General features: G+C 46.3%; 1 long non-coding RNA gene across 1 annotated transcript; it reads right to left on the bottom strand.

Moving 5' to 3' along the window:
* Window positions 1-1162: 1162 nt before the first annotated feature.
* On the bottom strand, window positions 1163-4334 carry LOC137379447 (uncharacterized). The gene is made up of 3 exons (XR_010976816.1): window positions 4159-4334; window positions 2825-3172; window positions 1163-1725 (listed from the first exon to the last, which is right to left on the bottom strand). It is a non-coding gene; the product is annotated as an uncharacterized lncRNA (long non-coding RNA).
* Window positions 4335-8278: the final 3944 nt, after the last annotated feature.

Raw genomic sequence — 8278 nt, 5'->3', positions numbered from 1 at the left:
GGTTATGGGGCACAGACAGGAAAGTGGAGTTGAGACCACAATCAGATCTTATCAAATGGCAGAGCAGACCCGAAGGGCCAAATGGCCTGCTCCTGTTCCTAAGTCCTATGTTCCTATGGGTTTGAGGACATGCTGGGTGTTTGGAAGAGTTGTTAACAGTTGTTAAAGTTTGTAGGGAGCGGTGCTGCACCTGGGGAAGGGATTGGTTGTTACTGCAAGAGCTCTGAGCACACCAGCTCCTAGTCATGGAAGCTGTAGTAGCATGTTCCCTTGGGTTGAAGTCAGAGGCAGATGAAGCAGAGGCAGCAAAGAAGACAAACTGCTTGCAGAGGGAGGAGGGGGAGAAGGCTCTCACCAGGAGGCCGTACCCACCTTGGGGCTTCTGCAAACACTTCTACCTCCATCTAAGCCAGGAGGAGTCTGTTCTGCATCGACTCTTCACCAAGGAGATGCTCACAGAACTTTGCCAATTCTTGGAACTGCCCAGAGCTGTGAAGGTGACCGTGGCCCTCAATTTCATCGAGACCGGATCCTTCCAGACTGGAACAACTGACATAGCTAACATCTCGCAGTTTGTCATCCATCATTGCACCCAGGAGGTGACAGAGGCTCTATGTGCCAGGAGAGGGGACTTCATTGTCTTCTCCCTGAATAGAGAAGAAGGAGCATGTACGTGTCTTTGCCAGGATAGTGGGCTTCCCCATGGTGAAGGTTGCCATCGACTGCACACACGCGACTATGTGGGCAATGCATCTCAACGCTGAGATGTACCGATACCTCAACGGTTACCATTCACTTAATACGCAGATGGTGTGCAGTCACACTCAGTACTTCACCCTGGTGCATGCCCGCTATCCTGGCAGCAGTCATGATGCATTCATCCTGTGCCAGTCCGTTGTTCCAGCAATCTTTCAGCCAGCATGTCGAACCAGAGGGTGACTGCTGGGTGACTAGGGCTATCTGCTCAACATATGGCTCATGATTTCTCTCCGCAGCCCAACCACACATGATCAACAAGCATATAATAAGAACCACGTTGCCATGAGAAATATAATTGGGCAGACGATTGTGGTGCTGAAGCAACAGTTCCAAAGCAACAGTTCTGCTACCCTGACTGTTTTGGAGGAGCACCACAGTACTCGCTGAAGTGGGTGTCCCAATTCGTGGTTGTGTATTACATCCTGCACAACCTGAGCATCATGAGAGCACAGCCCTTGCCACCATGGTTTTGGTGAGCACTGTCATGATTGTATGTGTGGGCTGGAGTAATAGAGACCATATGTCACTTGGAAGTGAAACTGAAAGTAACTCAGTATTTTGGGGAGAAAACCTGACCTGGGGTGTTGGAAGGTCAAATAAGCATATGCTCCAATAGTGAGCAGTAGTAAGCAAGAACTCTACAGAAGTCTTCAATAAAACACTTAATAAATCTTTGTTAAATTTAGATCTGTGATTTAAGTGTGATTTTTCAGCCTGAGATGTGACAAGCACCTCAGTAGGAGGAAGAGTCGGAGAAGGAAAAGGAGGAGGAGGAGGAGGAAGAGGAGGAGGAGAAGGAGAAAGGGAGGAGGCAGCCGGCACATTTACGTTCTGGATGGATTGTCCATGAGCACAGCATTCGACTTCAGTTCCCATGAATAAAACCCCAGCTCCCCATTGTTCAACAGTTCCACACCATACCATCCCTCTGTTACTGACCAGTTCTGAGTCCTCTGAGCCACAATCCTGAAATAAAAGACACCAAGAAATCAATCATTCTATACCAATTTCATCCAACGAAACATCTAACATTTCAGAAAATACTTAACAAATCACCCTCGCACATTCCCTTAGTACCAGTCTTGCGGGTGGCTTTGCCAGGTCTAGTGCACCCGCTCAGTGCTACCCCAGTGGCTGCAGCATGACTGATGGAAGGTTGTTGACTTTGAGTGGAAGAGATCGCAGATGGCCTTGAAGGGTGCTCTCGAGCAGCTCTGGGTCTTGAGGGCCTGACCGAAGACTGCAACAGCTCAACATGGGCAACGGCAAGGACACTGGTGAAGTGACAGTGGTGGGAGCATGAATGCTGTCATCCTGAGAGAGTACAGCAGACTCATGGCCACAGAGCCACTGCCAACTTAAGGGTGGGGAGTGGCAGGTTGTGGTGTGTGGTTGTCTCAGCTATCTGAGAAACCAGTTGGAGGACAGATTTTGAACACTGGTATCTACAGCCATGAGAGTAGCAGTCTAAGCCTGTGTGGCACTAAGCTGGGCTTGCAAGGCAACAAAGCTTTGTTAGGTAAATCTATGCCCAGTTCTTTTCCAAGTTCTTTTACTCTAGAATTTATTTAATTCTTTCATGGGATGTGGGCATCGCTGGCAAGACCAGCATTTGTTGCCCATCCCTAATTGCCCTTGACAACTGAGCTAGGCCATTTCAGAGGACAGTTAAGAGTCAACCACATTGCTGTGGGTCGGAAATCACATGTAGGCCAGACCAAGTAAGGACAGCAGATTTCCTTCCCGAAAGAACATTAGTGAACCAGATGGGTTTTTACGACAATCACTGATAGTTTCATGGCACCATTTTTATTAATTAAATTTATCAGTTAAGTGAATTTAAATTCCACCAGCTGCCATGGTGGTACTTGAACCCATGTCCACAGGGCAGTAACCTGGGCCTCTGGATTACTAGTTCAGTGACATTATCACATCTCCCCCTAGAAATTATGAAATTGACCATGACTCTAGATAGTTTCTAAATTCAATTTATTATTCAAATTTTGGTATTTAGACATTGGATGAGTAGCTTACAATGTTATGGCTGAAAGTTTCCTTTACTTACATTCAGTCTGTAGCTGATTGGGTCAGTCAGTTAACCAAGCTGCTGTTTCTTGTTCTTCTTCCTGTCGACCACACTGTCTATCAAGATTTATACCTACAGTGGGGCGTACTGGAATGTTCCTTTCAAGCGAGCTGGGTGCTAATTAGTCAAATGCACATTGTCTATCTGCTTCGAAACACCGACCACATCCTCCTCTGACTTCCAGTCCTGCTGATATGGCAGTGCTGAGTATTCTTTGCAGTTTCGACCACCTACAGTTCTCAATTCCTTTGTCTCTCATCATCAGAATAGGTGTCTGCAAGTCTCGACCACATATAGTGTGCTCACGGACATAACAGCAGTTTCATCCTATGGGAAAACACAATGTCTTGATCACAGGGTTCGTTAACTTACAAGCCAGGCATAACACATTTCCTTAACAGCAGTATCATCCCGTGGGCAACACACTGAGCTGATCACCAGGTTGATTAACTTATAGCTAGATAGAATGTCCTTGCTTCTGACATCAGGCCTCCTTGCCAGGCCTGCTGGATCTTTTGGTCAAATCATGCCCAATTTTGATTGGTCAGGTAGCACTTGCAAGCCTTGAATGACTGAATCTGATTGTGGCTGCATCTTTTACAGCTTCCTCTGCAACACTTAGACATTGTGTGGCTTCTGCTAGTGTTGCATTGGAAGCTGAGACATCAGCCATCAGACACTGCACCATGGTTGGGTCTGCAAATGTTCATATGGAGTTGGCCAACACTTCCATGCTGGAAAGGATGGGCCTCATCTCTGCACAAAGCCCTGTGCCAAGTTGGAACCAGACTCCTCCGTGCTCCTGGACAGTGACAGCAGTTTCTATGGTTTGCCAATGCATCAGCATTTCTGCATGTGCATGCCCATCAGCCTTTTTCTGTAGGCTGCCAAAAATCCTCATCTGAGTCCCCTGTAGCAGAACCCATGTGCTACCTTGCCTTCTGGTGAGCTGGCACCTATGTGATCCTTTCTCCCTAGACTAGCTGCAGCCCACTCGAGCCCAGTGACTCACCACATGCAGATCCCGCCTCAATATTAACTTCTAAAGTTCATGCAGTGCCTCTATCTGAACTAGTGGCTGGGAGTGTCAAATTGAGTGATGGTGTTTCTTCCTTCTCATTGTTTTCTTCATCTGGGTCTTCCAACCTCCCACACCACTTCCTGGCCAGGCAGTAGTTCTTGGGTATCTGAAAACTGGGAAGCGAGGCTTGCAAGAGATATGTGGGTACACCATCTGCAGCTTGTAAATTGGAAGAGGATTGTGGGATGAAGATGAAGTGGGATTTGAGAAGGTGGATTAGGTAGGAACATACCATCATCCTTAATGATTTCAGCTACGCTGCTGGCCAAGGCCTCAATGACAGCTGCTCCAATTATTCACAGCACAGCCTCCTCCAGGGGGGTGAGCACATGCAGCCGTGTCTGCCCCCTCGCAGTTAGCTGCTACTGCTGCCTATTATGGGCAACCTTGTCCTGCAAAAGAAAAGAAAGTGTGTCAGTCATTTTGGTGCAATGTGTTGGGTGATGTGCCCACCAGAGTTGAATATCTGTTAGTGTGTGCAAGCTGTGAGATGTGAGTGTGTGGCTTGCAGCAGTACTAAGTTTATAAGGGTGAGGTGAGTCTATGATGTGGGGTTTGAGTTGTGGTTGATAGAGATTGCTGGTAGATGAGTAAAGGGAGTGTGGTGAATGGCGCAGTATGTGAGGCTAGTTGGTAGGATATGGCATGTGAGGATGCATTCACGTGCTTGACCACTTGTAAAAGGCCATGAAACTTCTTTCGGCATGGTATCCAGGTCCTCAGAGCTGGGCTGCTGACATTGACTGCAATAACTATCTGCTCCCACTGCCTGTTCAGTGGCTGTCTGGAGGGCCTCTTGATACGTGAGGGAAAAGAATCTCTCTTCTCCTGTGCACGTCCTACACCAAGGCCTCCAGAACAGCATCCGAGAAATTTGGGGCACCATCTCTGGCATATTCCACTATTTTTGTAGCTTTTCCTTGTGTTTCCATTCTTTCTGAACCAGTTTCAACCTCTGCCACAGCCAGAATGAACCTCACCTTTAAGAGGTGCAGTCTGAATTTAAGTAGTGCAGGCTAGCTTTAAGTGGTCTTGGCCTCACATGAACTTGGACGCCCGGCTGAGGTCTGCATCCCAACATTGCAATCATTATAATTAGCAGGCAGCACAAAGTTTGTGCACTGCCTGCATCACTTTGAACGAGTATCACAATCCCTGTGCTCAATTTTAGGAGCTATCCAATTTAGCCCCCTTATTATCCAAGCAGTATGTGGCTTCCTTAATATTCCTATCAAAATGCAGCACCTCACACTCAACTATATTAAAATCCATTTAGGAATGAACATAAGAACAAGAGTAGGCCATTTGCCCCTTCGAGCCTGCTCTGTCAATAAGATCATGGCTGATTTGGTTGTGGTCTCAACTCCACACAGTACGCCAGATGTGGTCTCACCAAGGCCCTGTTCGGCTGCAGTAAAACTTCCCTACTTTTCTATTCAATTCCCTTGCAATAAATACCAACGCTCCATTTGCCTTCCTAATCACTTGCAGTACCTGCATAGTAACTTTTTTGTGATTCATGTACCAGGACCCCAGAACCCTCTGGACCACCGAGTTCCACAATCTCTCTCCATTTAAATAATATACTGCTTTTCTATTCTTCCTGCCAAAGTGGACAAGTTCACATCTTCCCACATTACACTCCATCTGCCAAATTTTTGCCCACTCACTTAAGCTATCTATATCCCTTTGTTGACTCTACCTCCTCTTCACAACTTACGTTCCTACCTATCTTGGTGTCATCGGCAAATTTAGCTACCATACGTTCGGTCCCTTCATCGACTTCATTTATATAGATTGTAAATAGTTGAGGCCCCAGCACTGATCCCTGTGGCAATCCACTAGTTACAGGCTTGCCAACCTGAAAAAGACACATTTATCCCCACTCCCTGCTTCCTGGTAGCTACCAGTCCTTTATCCATGCTAATATGTTACCCCCTACACCAAGCGCTCTTATTTTGTGTGGTACCTTATCAAATACCTTTTGGAAATTCAAGTACACCACATCTACAGGATCCCCTTTATCCACCTTTTCTTGTTGCTTCCTCAAAGTACTGTAATAAATTAGTTAAACACAATTTCTTGATTTTGCATGAGAAGGTGGCATGCATGGGAAGCGGAGGGGATGTTGAGAAATGAGCCAGGGTATCGTGGAGAGAATTGTCCCTTCAGAATGCTGAAAGGAAAGAGGGTAGGGAGAAGACTTACTTAGTGGTGGCATCACTGTGGAGGTGGCAAAAATAGCAGAGAATGATCCGTTGAATGTGCTAGGGTGTTAGGTGAGGACAAGAGAACCCTATCATGGTTCTGGAAGCTAAGGAAAAGGATGAGAGTAGGAATGCGGGAAATGGAACACACGGTCGAGGGCCCTGCCAATTACAGTGGAGGGAAATCATTGGTTGAGGAAACAGGAAGACATATTGGATGCATGAGTATGGAAGGTTGCATCAGCAGGACAAATGATACTAAAACAGAGAAACTGGGAGAATAGAATAGAGTCCTTACAGGAAACAGTGTGTAAGGAAGTGTAGTCATGATAGCTGTGGGAGTCACTGGGCTTATAGTGGCTATCGGTTGATAACCTATCCCCAGAAATGAAGACAGAGAAGTCGAGGAAGGGAAGGGAAGGGAAGGGTTGGAGATGGACCGTGTGAAGGCAAGAGAAGGTTAGAAATTGGAAGCAAAATTAATAAAAAAAACTTTCCAGTTCGGGGCAGAATAGGATGATACAGTCATCAATGTACTGTGAACAGAGGTGAGGGAGAGAACCTGTGTAGGACTGGAAAAAAGCACGCTCTACATATCCCAATGAAAGACAGGCATAGCAAGAACCAATATGGGTTCCAATAGCAACACCTTTTATTTGGAGGAAGTGAGTGGAGTTAAAGGAGAATAAGTTCAGCAGGCAAAGGAGAGTGGTAGCGAAGGGGGACTGGTTGGGCTTCCGTTCAAGGTAGAAGTGGACAGCCTTCAGACCGTCCTGGTGGGGAATGGAGATGCAGTGAGATTGGATGTCTATGGTGATAATTGAGACAGTTAGGGCCAGGAATCTGGAAACTTAAATTGGTGAAGGGTGTCAGAAGAGTTGCGGATGTAGGCGGGTTTACAAGGGGTGAAAAATTAGTTGAGATAGGAAGTAGTAGGTTCTTCAGGGCAAGAACTGGTTGAAATGATTGGTCTACTAGGGCAATCCAGTTTGTGGATCTTGGGAAGAAGGTAGAAGGGGGCAGTTCGAGGTTGGGGGCCTATGAGATTGGAGGCCATAGAAGGAAGTTCTCTAGAGGAGATGAAGTCAGTGATAGTCTTGGAAACAATGGCTTGACGTTCAGTGGTGGGATCGTGGTCCAGGGGGAAGTAGGAAGAGGTATCAAAGAGTTGGCTTTCAGCTTCCGCGGTGCAGAGGTCTGATCATCAAACAAAAGAGCATGACTCAGCAATGTTAATGGCAATGTTAGGGTTGGACCTGAGAGAATGGAATGCTGCAAGCTCAGAGGGAGGCAGGTTAGATCAAGTAAGGGGAGCAGAGAAATTGAGATGGTTGTGTCACATCGTCAGTTCTCAATTAAAAGATTGAGGGAGGGTAAGAGGCCAGAGGGAGGCGTTCAGGTATAACGAGAATTCTGAAGATGGGAGAAAGGGTCTGCTGTGTGTAGGGGAAGACACCTGGCCAAAGAAGTGGGTGCTCAGGTAGAGGCAACGGAAGAAGAGCTCAGCATTGTGCCAACTTTGAAATTCATTGAGGCATATGCATAAGAGAATGAAGCTGAGACCTTTGCTGAGGTCAGATCATCCAGGGTCAGAGGGGATAGTGCTAGATCTTTTTGGCATGGGTCTTAAGGGATATAGAACCAAGACAGATAAAGGAGTTAAGATAGAGATCAGTCAAGATCTAATTGAAAGGCAGAACAGGTTCGAGAGGTTGAATGTCCTACTGCTATGTTACATGTGGAGTGGTTTGACACTTGCAATCCGGTTGTGTGTGTCTTATGGATGACCCGGGAGGCCTCTGTTAGCACTTACTGAAGCAGTAATCATATTTGAAAGTTAAAGGAGCCCACCATCACCTTACAAAACGGTGTTGCTATTTGTGGTTGGTGTTACAGATGTCTTATAATTACAGTATCAATATATAAAAGAATTAGACCACATTTGAACAGTTGAGTCTGCTGGAGATGCATCATCTCCTGTACCACAGGGCCTATGTATTGTAGTTCCGGCTGATTTAGGAACAGAGTCTGCTTCTGAACACCATCCCTTTAAGTCAGCAGCTTTCACAAGCTGCTTGTTCTAAGTCATTGTACAAACTGTAATTATCCCATCATTCTCCTCTAAGCCGGTGATTACTTGATTAT

Source organism: Heterodontus francisci, chromosome 2 (assembly GCF_036365525.1).
Source record: "Heterodontus francisci isolate sHetFra1 chromosome 2, sHetFra1.hap1, whole genome shotgun sequence".
NCBI lineage: Eukaryota > Metazoa > Chordata > Chondrichthyes > Heterodontiformes > Heterodontidae > Heterodontus > Heterodontus francisci.
Note: the sequence above shows the minus strand (reverse complement) of the source record. Positions and strands in the feature narration are given on the sequence as shown.